The sequence below is a fragment of the Falco punctatus genome, assembly GCF_963210335.1.
Source record: "Falco punctatus genome assembly, chromosome: 8".
In the NCBI taxonomy this organism is placed as follows: Eukaryota; Metazoa; Chordata; class Aves; order Falconiformes; family Falconidae; genus Falco; species Falco punctatus.
In genome coordinates, this window is record NC_137588.1 from 14,023,749 (window position 1) to 14,039,571 (window position 15,823).

Consider the following 15,823-nt stretch of genomic DNA (forward strand, 5'->3'; position numbering starts at 1 on the left):
GCTTCTTCACATACCCTGTGTAGGATCTGTTTTATCCCATCTCATGTAGAAAAAGTTAAAATAAGTTAATAGTTAATACATAGAGCATTATACACAAATTCTTCATGCAAGATATATGATATTTCCTATATTTTCTAACAGAAATAGTCAAAATCTTTTAATATTATTGGTAATTATGAGAAGAATTTGAGAGTAACTTCATGTTCTAGATTCACTCTTTTATCTGTGTTTCTCTTTTGGAATTGATGAATTCCCATTTCTTTAGGAGCAGTTTTTCGCAATGAAGTGACTGTTTTCAAATGAGCTATAGTTTCCTGACTGCAGCAGAAATGGCTTCAGGTAGGGAAACTGGAACTGTATTGAGTTTTGAGTGGACAGAATTTCTGAAGAGGCACTGGAGCCACCTCCACACTCACAAAAACATTAACTTTTGTGTATAATGTTATAAAGGTTAACAAGGTTTCAAGAGAGGTTTGACAAAAACTAGCATTAACTGATACATCCTTCTTGAAAGTTTCACTTCTAAAGACAACTTCCTGAATTGCTTTAAAGCACACTAATAGGAAACATGAGGAAGTTTTTCTTGCTGTGTTCATTCTCAGAATGATAAAAGTACACACAACAGTGTGTGTACTACAAAGAAGATAAACTGACATTTCCTCCATTCCTTTTGAAAAAGAGACTTCCAATAAAAAAGTTAAAACAATGATTTAAAGTGGAGAAAAAGAAGTAATTCCTTCCAAATACATTGTTAATCTGCAAAGGATATGTCCACAAAGTAGTATTGAAGTGAAACATTATTTAGAATGACAATTTAGACTATCCATAGTTATGTTACTGGTTTATAAGCTGAAGCAATCAAAACCTTTAGCGTAGCGAGTACAAGCTAACCATGAACTGATGGGGATAAAAAATAATGGCATATTCTTTGAGGATCTGTGGAGGGTAACATCCCTTGCACTTCATCCTGAAATAATCCAGTACTAGCAACTTCCCGTGACAGTTTGACTAAATGGGCTAGCAGTCTGATTCATTTGTGCCAGAAAGGAGTGTTAACATTGCCTTAAACCACTAGGATAAAAAGCATCATTCTTTTGGGGGTTTTCATTTTTAATTTTCTCTCTTTATCTATATTTACTTTATTTGGTGTTTTGGTATATTGTATGAGGAAAGAAAGCAAATTTGGGGGTTTTGGATGGTGTGTTCTCATTGCTAATTCACATCTTGAACTTCTAGTCTGCATTTATGACATTATCACTAATACTGGGACAAACAGTGTCAGGCAGGATTAGAGAATTAGCACAGAGTGAGGTATCAAAAACATTTCTGCTGGCTTTTATTTTTTATTTGGTTTGAGTGGCAGTAGATAACTGACAATAATAATTACAGGATCTATGCCGTATTGAAAATTTTTCGGCATCTACAGGGTCAAGCAAAAGAGACAGGCTGAAAGTGCTGCTGTTTGGAAAAATAGTTCAAGAGCTGTTGAGCATTGGCAAGGGACACAACCCTTATCCCTATATCTGGCAGATGAGAGAATAAGGAAGGAAACAGAAGATGGATGTGAGCCCTGTTTTTCTTCTGGTGGTTCCTATATTAGATCAAAAGATTTCTAGGAGAAATTAGTAAGCAGCACTGCAACAGAAAACAGAGGTGAGAGCTTGGTGATGGCAGCTAGTTGAACTCCTCTAGGTCATTCAGCTATTCCTGTAGCACTTGGAGTGAGAACGTACTTTCCCAGTCCTCCTTCAGGCTGTTTGAGAAGGTATGTTTTATCCCAGACTGTCCATTCTCTGGTTCTTGGCTTGCGGGGGCAATGACCGCTTAGTCCAACAGGTTATGAAAGGAGGTGGGTGTTGGATCAGTGCTCTCTGCTCAGACAACATCAGTAACAGTTCTAAATGTTTTGTTGCTGGTTCTTCGTGCAGCAGGTTGCTCTGTCCGCATCAAGAGACAGCAAATTTAGGAAGTAGCTATACTTCTGGAGGCTGCAAAAAAAGGACATTTGTGTGTGTATGTGTAGCCTCACACAACGCATACACATATAATCATTATATATTTTTTTATCAGGTTCAGTCATTTGTTGATAATAACTTCCTATAAGCAACTGTTGGCACAAAGCCATTTTCAGTCATCCTGTAAAAAGCAAATAGCTTGCGTTCATGTGACAGCTTGATGAGACAAGAACCTTAGAAACTGTTGATAGTATGTACAGCTGTTTTACAAAGGCAGTCATTTAAAAATACATATTTCCTGAAATGTTAGCTAACTTGTTTGTCTGTTGAAAGAATTTTAAACAGCATGGCTGTTAACTTGTATTCCTGCTTCTGTGCCAAGCAGGTGGTCATTCAAATCTACATTATAAATTAGTCACGTACTCGGCAATTTGGTTTTTTTTTTAACTTTTGAGTAGAGAATATAGAATTCAGTCTGTTTCAAGTCTGACATGCATTATAGAAGAAATAGATGTTTTGTTCTGATTAAATATTTGATTTTAAGAAAAGTTGATAAAATTAGTAACACCTGTGGTCAATGATAGTCTTACTTCAGTGAATGTGAAGTCAGACCATAGGAAAGAGTCTGAATGGTTTGTGAATCATTAGTGACTGCTGTTTTCTCCAGCCAACATCAAAAAGACGTTTTCAGCTTGTATCAGCTAGTATTTAGGCATTGCTTTGTTCTGCAAACAGGTCGAGAGGGATTGCAATGGGGTGGCCCATGCAGTCATAGACAAGAGATGAGGTGGTGCATCTAAGACATCACAAAAAGTAGCAATGAATGAAGGAGAGACAGCACCAAAGTTCTAAATGTAGATGAGCATTAAGAAATACCAACATTACTGGGCACCGCTTCTTCTGGAGCATCTGCACTGCTGGACTTGTGCCTGACCTGACCTGCATCTCCACATCAGCTGGTTTCCCTGCACTTCACCCTTTCTGTCTTTTTCCCTGCCTTGGCAAAAGGGAGGGGGAAGCAGGAGGACATTTGCTCCACTTCCAGTCTCTCTGCTCAGCACCATTCTGTTCTTTTCCTAAGAATAGGCACAAGAGATTTTCCTTGTATGTGGGTCATTGGGACTCTGATCACAACACGAGTCCATGAAGATAAAGCATCTCAGACTACATGAAAGGAGAATCAGAGATTCCAGTACTTGCAGTGCTACTTATTCTGCAACTTGCAGCATGGAATGAAGTCTGTGACCCTCCCAGCAAGACTGCGCCAGTTTGGGTTTAGTAGAGACACGTTTTTCTTCCACTAACAGCCTCTTCAAAACTGAAACTTTGTAGTGAGTTTAAGAGGTGCTTGATCTTTGTGGAACAATGGTAGTATGAAGGAATCCTCTTTCACTGATGGACATGTGATGTATGTCAAGGACAAGGCTTTGATATCAAAGACAGGACACCAGACATGAGTGTAGAGGAGTCCTTGGGAAGTGTCACAGACAGCTGAAACCTGCAATGCCTGCCTGGACCACAAATTATGGCTTTCTCCTGAACAGGGGAGCAGGAACTGTCTCCCTTGACTAGTGAACACTATTGTAAAGATCGGTGTTGCTTCTACATATTATTTTGGCTTGCAGTTTTGGTCAGCACCTATGTATAGCTGCAGATCCATTTGACCTTGCCCCTCTCTTGTCAGGAGTTTTGCCTCATTCTGTTTGACACTCTTTGCTCCCTCTGTGTTTTGAGAGAATTACTCAGCTACAGAGTGAGGCTGCCTGGGACCTTGGTACAGCACAAATACTGTAGTCAGTAGAGCATACAGGCTTTAACACATTTGTGCTTGTCACCTCCCACTTCTAAAACCACTCCCAAATGCCATGAAAAAGGTGTCGGCTGCACCTCTTCTTCTTTCCCTCAGTCTGGGAAAGGAGACTTGCCAACACTCTAGATGTAAGATCTAAACACTAGCAGGGGGACTGCTTTCCCACTCACATAATTCACTTGAGGGACACCGTTTAGGTAGTCTTGAGGAAGAGGAGCTCTTGCACAGCCAAAAGAATCCTCTGTTTTGCTCCCAAATACTACAAAATGTAAGTAATGAGTAAAGAAAAAGAGTTTTAAAAATCCAGCCTGAATTCTGTGGCCTGAGATACTCTAAAGGATTATTTCACCGCAAGTTCATTGTTTTCTGGTCTCCTCTTTTTATCTCCTTGGTGACAGAGCTCTTTTTTGCAATGAGCGCTGTGGTCTCCCTCCATAGAAATCTTTACAGCCAGAATTACCATCTTGCCAGCTTACACTGTTCTCCTGTGAAAGCTGATGATGAGGGTGGACTTCTGCAATTTGTACCTGCGTTTCATGGGTAAGGATGTAAAATAAGATCCTGCCTTTTCCCTTCGTAATTCTTAGGGTGCCAGTGCTTAACTGTGTGCACACAACTAACTTCAAGGACCTTTTTTTTTCTTTTTTTTTTGTCAAAAAATAAGGAAAGGTGTAGAATTCCCTCATCTTACTGATACATTTGCTTTCTGTTCCTTCAGGATGGCAAAGGTACCAACTGCATTAATCCTTTTTGATGCTAGAGGGAGCTCACGGCTTGAGCAGTCAGTGAAACACGGTATCTTGGGCAATTCCTGAGGAAACAGATGGGAAGTAAAGTGGCACTGATGACAATAATGCACCTTTTTCCATCACTGGCAAAAGTAGAAGGACAGAGTTTATCTACTTAGGAAATTACACATGGCTTTCAGAGACACTCAGATAATGAAATGCTGTAGCTGCAATTTCTTCTGTATCTGAGCACCTCTCTGTCATGGCTGGATTTATCTTCACAGCTTCCTCTGAGGAAATAAGCCCCCTCATACCCCTGTTAGTACCTGGCAGACTAACACAGAGAGCACTCATGGCAGTGCAGCTTTTAGACTGTACCTGCCATAGTGGCTTCAGTCCAGCATCAGTCTTGTGCCTAGGCAGGGAAGTGCTGCAGTGTCTTCTTGAGAAGTCCCGATGTGCTGCATTTCTGTGCTCAGCCAGTTCTTTGAGGCACAAATGCAGACCTGTCACAATACCTTCTCGCCCACCCTAGCAAGGCTTCAGGTGGGAGAGGCTGCTGGGTGGACAAGGCTAAGAGATGTGTATCTTGGGCTGCTCTGTGTTGTGCCCTCTCCCCAGTTGTGGCTCAGCCAGCAGCAGTCATGGAGCTGGAGAGAGGCCACGGGGCTGAGCTGTGAGTGCCCGCTGTCTCAGAGTAGGGGGAGCTGACAGCAGGCGTTTCAAGCACATTCCCATGAGATATCATTCAGCAAACAACTGTTCAGTGGGTTTGAGAGGATGAAAGGCAAATACACCTTGGACTTAAGGTCTTCTCTGAGACAGTGAAGGCTGTGGCAACCTGGTGGGCCTAAGGCATCCCAGAAGCACCTCAATAAGATGAACAGCCAGCAGCAGGCTGTAAAGAAGGTTGTTTTCTTGCTGGCCAGAGGTGAGGAACAGCTCACCAGGTGTCCGCAGAAAGCATTAGCCAGAACAGAAGATTGGGAAAGGAAGCTGACAGGATTTGTACTATGGAAGAGTCCTACTTCGAGAAGGAAGTGTAGAGAGTAAGTGGCATGATGGTATTGCTGTGTGCAGGGATTGGATGATCAGAGAAGAGAGTGCCTGCACATGCAAACAGATGTAAGCAAACACACTGCAGATGTAGATATAGAGATACATAGATATGCACAAAGGAGTATTTCAAGGGGAATTTTTGAAAGCACCCAGGAGGAAACTTGAAAGCACAAGGTGACATCCTGAAACATGTTGGTTGACTCTTTTGCCACCTCCTTGGTTTTCTGCACTTGTGGTCTGTCACTGTAACAAGGTGGTTGAGAGCAGATTAGCCAGCAGAAGCTGCAATCTTTGGAGGCTGAAATGCAGCCACACTTGAAATAGGCTAGCTTAAATATCTTAGTTAAGGTAACTTTGCATAATCAGAGCAAATTTAATTTACGTTACATCCATTTGATTACTCAGAGTTCTTGATATGTGGACTTCTAATCCTAATGAGCTACCTGTATCCTGTTTAATTATATTTCAAAAAATTCTTACTCCTTTAGAAGTAGCTCAGATGTCACTGTGTTGCTCAGTGAGGTTACTGAAAGCATGAGGGCAACAGTAAGTGGACGATCATATTACTTCAATGTCTGAGGCAAAGCAAAATTAACTGTTCTGCTGAGTTTTGGCAACCAGGGCTCCGTGTTTGTTTAGGGGCAGATCTGCCCGGGAGAGGGTAGTGATGCACAGGCACACACTCCAGCAAGGGGTGCTGGTGGCTTGTGCAAACACAGACTCTTAATAGCCATCTCCTGCACGTACAGCTGAACTGGTTTTCTTCTCACTTCTAAATATGAAGTGTTTAATGCAAGATAAACAAGTGTGATACCACTGCATGAAAAGTGTGAGGTTTCTTTGACCCTTTCCAGTTTCGGGATGAGAAGTGTTCAGTGTCATGATTTCTCTCTTTACTTGCACATCAGCGAGGAGGGAACAGTATTCTTCTGGGGGGGCTTTCAGGTGCTGTCAGGCCAGCATTAATGTAACTGGGAGCTTTTAGCCTGCTCTTCGCCATAATAGCCACGGTGGGGAAAGTACAATATACCAGATAGGAAGGGCCATAGGGACAGGTGGGTATTAGATATGACACAGAACAATCACTCAAATGCAAGTCACAGTAGGGAGATTTCAGTGGAATATTACAGCCAGAAACATGCTCTCCTGCTGGAATAGACGCTGTTCAGGAAGCCATACAAGGGGGCTCTTGCAAAGGGCTGAAGATGGGAAGGTATTACAGCATGTTGACTTCATAGATATCTGGACTACAGTTTCCCTGACGTTAAGTGCTGATGATTACTATGATTAATAGCTCAGTCTAGTTTGTGGAATAGAAGATACTGGGACGTACTTGTGTGCAGAGGGCTGAAGTTTTTCTCCTTGGTATCTTGTAACACAGTTGCATAAAGCTAGATTCCTTAGGCTTTGCTCATAAGGGATGTGTTAAGTACCAAAAGATGCCATTACTTGCTCTCTTACAGGTGACACTGTAGAGAATCCTCTGGACAAGGCAGTCATGTTCCTTGATCACTTAAGCGGTTCATCTCCATGAACATCAAAGGCATCATTTTTATTTTGCTAGATCCCTTGTAAATTCTGTCAGCCTTTTTTTCCCCTTCTTTTTATTTATGCTCTTAACAATAGAAGCTGAAATGAAAAAGGCTGAGACTATTATAGCACATGCTATTCAGGATTTACAAAATGGTTGATTATGTTCTTGGATGTACTGTGAACACGAGTACAACGATGGCTTTATGGAGTAAAGAGGATTTTAGCTTTTAGGACAGGATTTGTATAGGAATTGTGAGCTGTGGGGAAAGTATACCTGTGGGTTACATTTATGCTCTTATTCGTCATACCACAGAGAAAAAGAGCCTTAAAGCTGCTCTAACATATCTGACTGCAGCTGCACCTGAATGGCTACAGCATCAACCAGACCTCAGGAATGCAGCAGCAACAAAATCTTGCTTCTTTTCCCCCTTTGCTATTTGCTAATTAAATTAGCATTAAGATGAAGAGTTGCTGTAGAGGAGTACAGAGGCAGACACTGAAGGTCTGGCTGTAACTTCTGAGGGGAAAACATGACCAAGTTTCTAGTAACAACAACTAGCAATAGCCAGTTGTTAGAGACATTTTTTTAAAGTAAAATCAGCAGATCACATTTGTGAAAGCTCTGGCATCTCAGACTTCTAGAAGAGATCAGTTTCAGGTGTCTCTGTCCAAACCTTTCCAGGGGAGTTGGGGCTGGAAGTCATTGCTGTATAACATCTGTTCACTGATCTCTCCAGCTTCAGTATTGTGTTCCTACAGTATTAGTTGCCCAGCAGGAGGCTCACATAGGCTGTATCTATATTGTATGCAAGCAGTGCCTGGTGAGAAATCCCTGAATTGGCTTTGCACAGTTGTGCTGCTCTGCAGAAGGACTGACCTAGGCTGTGGGTGCAGGATGGCTGTTAGCATGGTGCCAGAAGTAGGTAAGTGCTGCACAGCACTGAGGCGTCCGTATTACAGTCCAAAGCTGGCAGGATTTGCTCTGGCTAGAGGATCTCTGTGCTGAGCTGCCTCTCAGAGTACAGATATTCCTCTTGTCTGCTGTATTAAAGGCTTCACAGGGAGAGTGAGCAATCTCCTGAGGCCAGAATCAGGTCAATGCCTCTGACTGGGAAGCCGGGGAAACGGTGGACTGCACCAAAGCAGGCCACAAAAGGCCAAGAAACCGGAGTGGGACCAGGGCATGGAGAAAGATGGGCCTGGAGCAAAGGCAAAATGGGGAGTTCATAGGCAAGTAGAGCAGAGCAAAGACATGTCAGGAAATGACAGTACTGAACACTCAGCTGCATCCCTTAAGGCTGCTTATACCCCCATACCCTTGGGAGGCTGAACACTGTGCCCTGGTGATCCCAGTCTTTGGATTGTTTGGATACAGAAGCCACATCAGACTGGTCAGGATATGAGTTCATGTCTCAGTCCCCATCAGTGTAGAGTTTAAGTGTTCTCAAATGCATCCTCATAGCAACATCTCCCATTGCAAATGGGGAGATGGAGATGTGGAGACAGAAACAGCTTGCCTAAACTCACAAAGGAATCCCAGGGCGTGTCTGAGGAGTTAAGGCAGAAAGTCACCACCCTTTGCCTTTAAACATTTAAATGCCTTTAAACATTTCCAAATGGGGCTGCATGGACAGGCAAAAATGTCACACAATTGCTGCTGTCCCTCCTGTTTTCATGGGGCTTTAGCCTACTTGTCTGTTAAGCAGGTGAGTACTTCTCCCCTGTACAGCTCTTGTTGGCCAGGAGGAATGAAGAGCAGAGGGCAGGTGCAGCAAGTGCCAGCTGAGGGCATTAGAGGGAAAGGTTTTTGCTAAGCTGGCAAAGCGAGACCTGTTTTGTAGAGAAAGAAGAGCTGAAAGGATATGAAGACAAAGCAGGGAAGTGGCATTGAAGTAAACCGGGATGTGTTTGCAGAGATTAATAGCTGCTTCCTGTTCCATATTTCAGTGTGTCTTCTGCTTGCAGTAGTTTACAAACATACACAAATGATTTTCTGGAAAGGCATCTTTTATTTGTCCTTACTTCTATTCGTTTTCCCCTGGGTTTCAAGGCACAGGTGCAATTGAAAAAACAGCTCAAATCTACATTAATGAGTTCAAACACAATTCAGGGCACAATCCAAAACTGCACAGCCAATGCACACCTATTCATTGTTTTAGTAGGATTCATATCAGATTTTGGTTAGATAGTTTAATTAAAGTGTGACAGGATAACAGCAGCAGAGTGAACAACCTGTGAGGAATCCACTTAGTCATTGTCTGTTAACCTCAAATGCTAGTAGAATTAATACAGAAAAAAGAAGGGAAAACTAGGGAGAAAATATCCTGGTGCTAAACTATAGGTATTAAAGAGTAAATCTAAATAAAACTGACTTGACGAGGTCCGATGTAGTCATTTGCTGCTCCCTGCAGGAGCTATACCTGAAGGAGAATACACTGGACAAACACTTGCTGACAAGGCCATGGCTGTCAGACTGAAGCTTTTGCTCCAAGACCTTGCTCGCTGTGTTCCCATCTCTTTCGTACTAGATGCCTCACCTTCAACTGTACTATTCTGGGTGAAGTTCCAAGAAATAGACCCAGCAGCCTCTCATTGCCCATCCTATCTCTGTCACTGCTACGAGCTCTCCTCCCTTCTACCACAGGACCAAGTCATTTCAGCCTGCCATGCACAAGCTGATCACTGAGTTTGCCTTCATGAGGGGGTGTCTCAAAACTCCCATTCCTTGTGATAAATCTCTTTGTCTGCCTTGACCATCCTTCCTTTCCCATGCTACAATTGCTTTTCCTGTGGTACCTTTATCTTCTAAGCCATAACCCAACTTTTTTTTATTTTTTCTTTTTACCTCTCCATTTCCCCTTGCTTTGGATATCAACAAGATCTCAATTCTTCCTTCTGAGACGCTATTATTTTTTGTTCAACTATCACCTTCATTTACAACAAACTGACTGTATTACCTGCTAGTGGCAAAGAAGGATGACATTTAGACACTTACAAAGCAAAGCCAGTCAGGCTGGGCCGTGTGCTCCTGGTAACCCATTGCTTTATTTATCAGTGTATTAACTCCCTCATTTAGCTTGCAAAATCCATAGGCAAAAGCAGTTCCTTTGTATATGTTTAATGATTATTATTCTAAAAAGAAAAAGAGAATATGAACAGAAACTGTGATTAACATGAAGAATGAAATGCTAAGACTTATTTTCTGTTTCAGGAGTGTGGTCCTCCAGACAGTTCAAAAGAGGGAGAAGGGATACCACTGATCTCAGAACACTGCAGCAAGACTGAATCTGGAGAAAGAACTGTATCCACATTCTGCCGTGGCAAGAATGGCCTCAGGTATTGTTATTTAATTTCCCTGTGCCTCAGCATTCTGTGTGTAAAGGGTGATTGCTCTCTCTTTGACTTGCAAGGTTGTTCTGAGATGTTTTGATCCTATAGAGATGAGTCAGAGGAGCACTTATGAAAAGTTTCTTTTGTTACAAGAGATGTAGTTACTGGTGAAATGTTGAAAGGAAAAGGCCAAAATCATGAAAATTTCAAAGCTACCAAGCCCTCAGGAAAGAAGTGTGAAATCCTGTGAGGAGTCTGTTTCTTCAAACCAGAGTCTTGTGGTTTAAGCAGTGAGGAGCTCCCACATATCTTTCTTCCTCTGTTTGGGATAAAACTTTAGCACCAGGATATTTGCTTAAGTAGAGAGGGTTGGGTGGGTGCCTGTACAGAGAAGTTTGTCATTCCATACTTCAGCTGAATAAAGCCATTTCTTATAACAAAAGAGGCAGCACTGACATTGGGTGGCTCACTAGTGCAGTTTCTGAAACTGGTGACATGCACGTGCACAGGTACACAGGCACACAGGCGCTGCTTTGTCTCTGCAGTCCATGGTCTGGCTGTACCATACAACCATCCATTGGGGTGCTTCATTTGAAGGTTAGGTAGAATAGCACCATGTCCAGGGATTGGCTTCAGTAAAAGATCTGCACAAACTCGAGGAAATAATTTCCTTTTCTTGTTCTTTAGTTTCCTCATTGGCTAGAAATGAGTCGAGCAGTTCTCGGCCTTGTACTCACACCACCTTGTACTCTGTAGTTGAAAAAGGCTATATTATTCATATAGGCATGCATCGTTACAGTTCACTCTTTGAATGCTGGCTTTTGCAGAGAGCTCTTGAGACATCTTGTCTACATTTCACTGTTTAACTGACCAGCATGCATCTGACCCTGTACTATTGCAAACTGCCTCAGAAGCTGGCCCCGTACAACTGGTGTTTGAAGGTGGGGACAGTCTAGGAGCCCCTCAGAAGGATTCTAAAATGGTCCTGACAGCGGCTTTGAAGGATCTCAGGATGGAGGTTCATGCTGGCTTTTGTGTCACGCCATCTCTCCATCACCAGAAAAGCACCCACAGCCAGAAGGTAGGAGGTATGGCCCCATGCTAGATCCCAGCCTGCCTCCTTCAGCGGTGTGGGGAGGGGAGGCTGCTCCCGTCCTGCCTTCCCAGCAGCATCTCCCAATCACAGCTGCTGGATAACGGACAGCAGCCCCAGGTTTTGCTGCGAGAACTTAATCTGCACTGTCGTCCCTCATTACTGCCACTCAGTGCCGTTGTGTCCAGCCATGAAGGGTCACAAGATGACATGAGAGAGGTCGGGCAGGGGGTGCCTGGCAAGCACCGGCAAGTATGGAAAGGCTTGAAAGAGAACAGCGACCCAAACGATGCTCCCAGCGGCTCGGTGGGGATGGGGCTGAAAGCCGCTGGGTTCGCACCAAGTTTTCCTGAAGGTCACTCTGCAATATGGTAACTCCCAGCTCGGCTGTCAGTGCCCATAAAGGCAGCTCTCCTCACAGTGCGGGGGTGGGGAAGGGAAGGAGGTTTGTTTAGAAGCATTAGTGTGCCCCTCCCCCGGCCCCATTAGTGGCCCTTATTAAACCAACACAGACAAAGAGCAAAGATGCCCTCGTTAATGGAGAGTCTGCGATAATTACTCTGCTCTGCCGCTTCTTTTGGGGCCTGAATGGCCTTTGAATAATGTTTCTCTTGCTGTGGTTGCAGACAATACCCTCGCAGACTGCTTTAAGCGGTGCCAATCCCATTAGCAGAAGAATAGCAGAGCTTTGTGGTTGTGTGAGTGTGTGTGTGCTCACGGGGAGGACTGCGGGCTGGCAGTGGGAACTGGGCTACGCTGCCCACTGCTTTCGCTCGCCTCTCTTGCCCTCCACGGCCCAAGGAAGCAAAGCAGGGAAGTGCTGGGTGGAACTCCATCTCAAAAACAATCCCTGTTTAAGTAACGCCTGAGCCAGGGGGCTTGCGGGAGCCGTGTTGCGGCTCAATGCAGGAGCACAGAGACGGCACATCTGCTCACCAAAGGGGAAGAAGGGAAGAGCTGGGAGGCAGAAGCCCCTCAGGACTGAAAAAGAGGAGTGCCCCAGACTTTCCCCATGTTCCCTGGCACGGCTCTCCTCTCACACCCACACAAGACACCAAAAGGGGATGGAGGCCCAAGGGGCTCCAAAAACAGAATCCAGCTGTACTGCTTCTTTACAGTACAGAGGAAATGAGGTGACAGGCATCCCTCTGCATCCAGTTGATTACAGAGCATGGAAATGGCTATACTGCCCAATTTCGGGAGGGTTAATTTTTTACTGCACACCCCAAGCAGGAAGCTAATTAGTGTGTTCAATAGGTAGCTATCAGCCAAACTTGGAGGAGTTGGAATAACTCTACCTGAGCCTTTCTCTTTGATCTCCCCTTCTGCATGATAAGTGAAAATAGTGTATAGCTGGGCTGGCTGCAGTGTTTAATTTAATCATCTGATGATACTTATTTTCACAAACATGAACTCAAGGAACAATTATCGGAAAGGCTTCATCTTGTGCTGAACATGCCAGCTAACGGCCTTTCTGTGAGGTAATAGCTTCTATGTAGGGAGTCAGTAATTAAAACGTGTGAAAAAAGGCCCCTTCTTCAGAGGCAGCCGGGAAAAACAGTGGGTCTAATGCTCAGCTGGTGAGAACTGGCAAGTCTGTCAATGGCCACAATAAATGAGCATTGCTCCTTCCAGCAAAGAATGTGCCCAGAGGGTTCTTGAGAGTTTCCTATTTTGAGAAAGATGTTTGAATTCTTGTCAACAGGAGCCAAACTCAGGAATACGTGGTACAATGATCTGGTCTTTGAAAGATGATTCGGCAGGACTCATGGGAGATGTTCAGATCTAAAGGAGTGCACTCGGCCCTGCAAACTCTCCCACAAGGTAAGCAGCTAAATTAGGTTTCTAGTGTTAACAGATAGAACCATTTTCTCCCTCTTTCAGTGTTAACTCTCTAGACTTCCAGAACCATGTTCAAAAAGCTAAGAAAAAGCTGACATTTGAGACGTTCCAAGTAGAAGGAAGATGACTTCCTTTATGTCTTCGTCATGTGGACACATAGGGTTCAATTTGTTTAATGGTATAGTTAACCACCAGATGGCTCTATGCACTCTGTTCAGTTTTGGGCCATATGTTGATGGTTGACAAGCAAGGGGGACAAAGCTGGAAGTCAAGCTGTGCGGAAAGTTCTGTTGAATAGCCACCATCATATCTTTAATCACTATATCATGCTTGAAACAGCTTGTGATTTCATGTTGGAGGATGGTGATATGCTTAAAGAATGAAAATTGCAAAATCTGGAACTTGTATTCTTAGATAGATACAGTAATAAAAATTTCCAAAGTTCAGATTTCTTCAGAATTAGAGTGTGTTATCCTGCAGCTTTGAAGGATGACGTTGGTCATTTGTTCTTTTCCACTGGCACACAGGCGGCAGGAAGAGAAGTCTCTACCAAACTAGAGGAAGAAAATGTCAAGTCACCTGTTCTCATATTGAGTTGTTTTAAGCTATGGTAGAGGGATATGTGATGAATCACAGGTACAAAAATGTGTTTTAGAAAGGGGGATGGAATCTCTTCCTTCTGTCAGTAAATGGTAACAGTTGTTCATTAAGTGCTTCTCAGACAGAATAGAAAATTAGAAACTTGATGCAAACTGTTCCCTAGCAGCCAAGCATAAGAAAGATGCGCATTAATTGCATTTTGCCTATGAAATGGAAAGTGTTACCCATCCCAGTACTTTTGCAAATGGTTTCCAGCAGGTAAGAACAGAGTGAGGAATATCTAGAGCTGGGAAAAGTGCTCTTTAGAGGGCTGGGAAGGACAAAATTAAGAGACCATCATCAGCCTCTTTCACTATGTGTTCTCCCCCTTTCCTGGGGGAACACGGTGTTTCCTACAGACCTCCACAGTGCACAAGGCAATGCTGTGAGGATGCAGGGGGCCCCTTGGTGCTTGGTGGCCCCAGGGAAGCATCTGGCAGGACATGGAGCGCTGGCAAGAGGTGCCTTTCCTCTCTCTTGCACAGCTAAGTGCTGGGAATTGCACAATGCAAACTGTTGTAATACTTGGATGTGTTTGGCAAATGAGGTCTCAAGTAACCCCATGGAACACGGTGAGTCTGTAGGAAAGAGAAGGGTGCAGGAATAGTGCCTGACTGCGCTGAATGCCTGGGACTGGACTTGGCTGCTAAGACAACTGGTATTGTTTTGGGTTCATGGCACATGGTTACTGTCCTTTCAGACTTACGGCTGCCAAGTGTCTCTGGGAGGCTGTTTTTGAGCAGAAGGGTGAGCGTTCTTGAACAAGGCTCTTCTCTTCTGTCCCCTAAAATGAAATGACATCTATGCCCTCCTGCAGCCTGAAATCACTTTTCCACTACAGGTGGAAAATTATATATGAGCCACTTCCCAAAAAACTATCAAAGTATGAGCGTAACATTAAACACAGGGAATTTCTCTTCAACACAGCAGTGAAATAAGAACCAGGAAAGGGAGGGATTTTTATACTTCTCTTTGAGCGCGGTGCATACTGCCTACCTGCTCTCCTTCCCTGACATTCCTGTTCCCACAGGGGATAGACTGGTGTGCCCAGTGCCTCCCGCATGAGTGTCTTGGGCCTGGAAGGGGAACTTGTAATTCATAGTTGGCAGAGAGGTGAAAGTTCTGAAGCATCGTCAGACCCAGGAGTCCTAAAGAGCCTCTTCCCCTCTGAGGAGCCCAAGAGATAAATGTCTCAGTAGCATTTGAGAAAAGGCAGGATGACAATAAATAACATGGCAAGTGATGATACTGCCTTGTCCCTGTCCCTTGAGTGATTGCAGTGTGTACTTATGTACTGTTGAATTAGAATAAAAACATCAATCTTTGACTGTTACCCAGTGAAGAAGCCGTTCATCTTTAGGAGGAGGGCTTGAAATGTATGGTGCTCTAGTAATATATAATTTGTAAAGGCCAAGATTACATAATTTTCAGTCAGATAAACTGTTATTTTTTTTTGTGCCAAAGGCTCCAATTCATCCCTACTGTCACTGAAATGAGGTAACCCATACGAACACAACTTTGTCGGTCGTGCCAGTCACTTTTCACAGTATATGCTAAGTGGTCGGTGTGTGAATATGAGAAGAAAAACTACAGATGGAAGCTAACCTAACACATGCCTTTTGTTGTGAATCCTTTTTACAGACCCAGTTCAGCGCCACATTTTCGTGCCGTTACATCTCAGCACTGACCTTGCCGTGCTGCTTGGCGCAGCACTGCTGGCTCCCGTGGGTTGTGGTCAGTGGAAGGCAGCGTGGCGCCCGCGTGGTGATGCACATGTGGCGCTGCTCGGAGCCTGGCTCTGTGTGCTTGACGTCAAAATTCAGGTACATCCCGA

The 15,823-nt window shown here is 43.9% G+C and overlaps 1 protein-coding gene across 2 annotated transcripts in view; it reads left to right on the forward strand.

Annotated features, from left to right (window-relative positions):
* The first annotated feature begins 83 nt into the window (after window positions 1-83).
* The window catches only part of PLEKHM3 (pleckstrin homology domain containing M3), a 134,089-nt gene continuing 118,349 nt past the window's right edge, over window positions 84-15,823 (forward strand). For both annotated transcript variants that reach the window (XR_013930162.1, XM_080400177.1), the window contains exon 1: window positions 84-15,812. The gene's annotated coding sequence lies outside the window, so the exon portion shown is untranslated. The remainder of the gene's footprint in view (window positions 15,813-15,823) is intronic.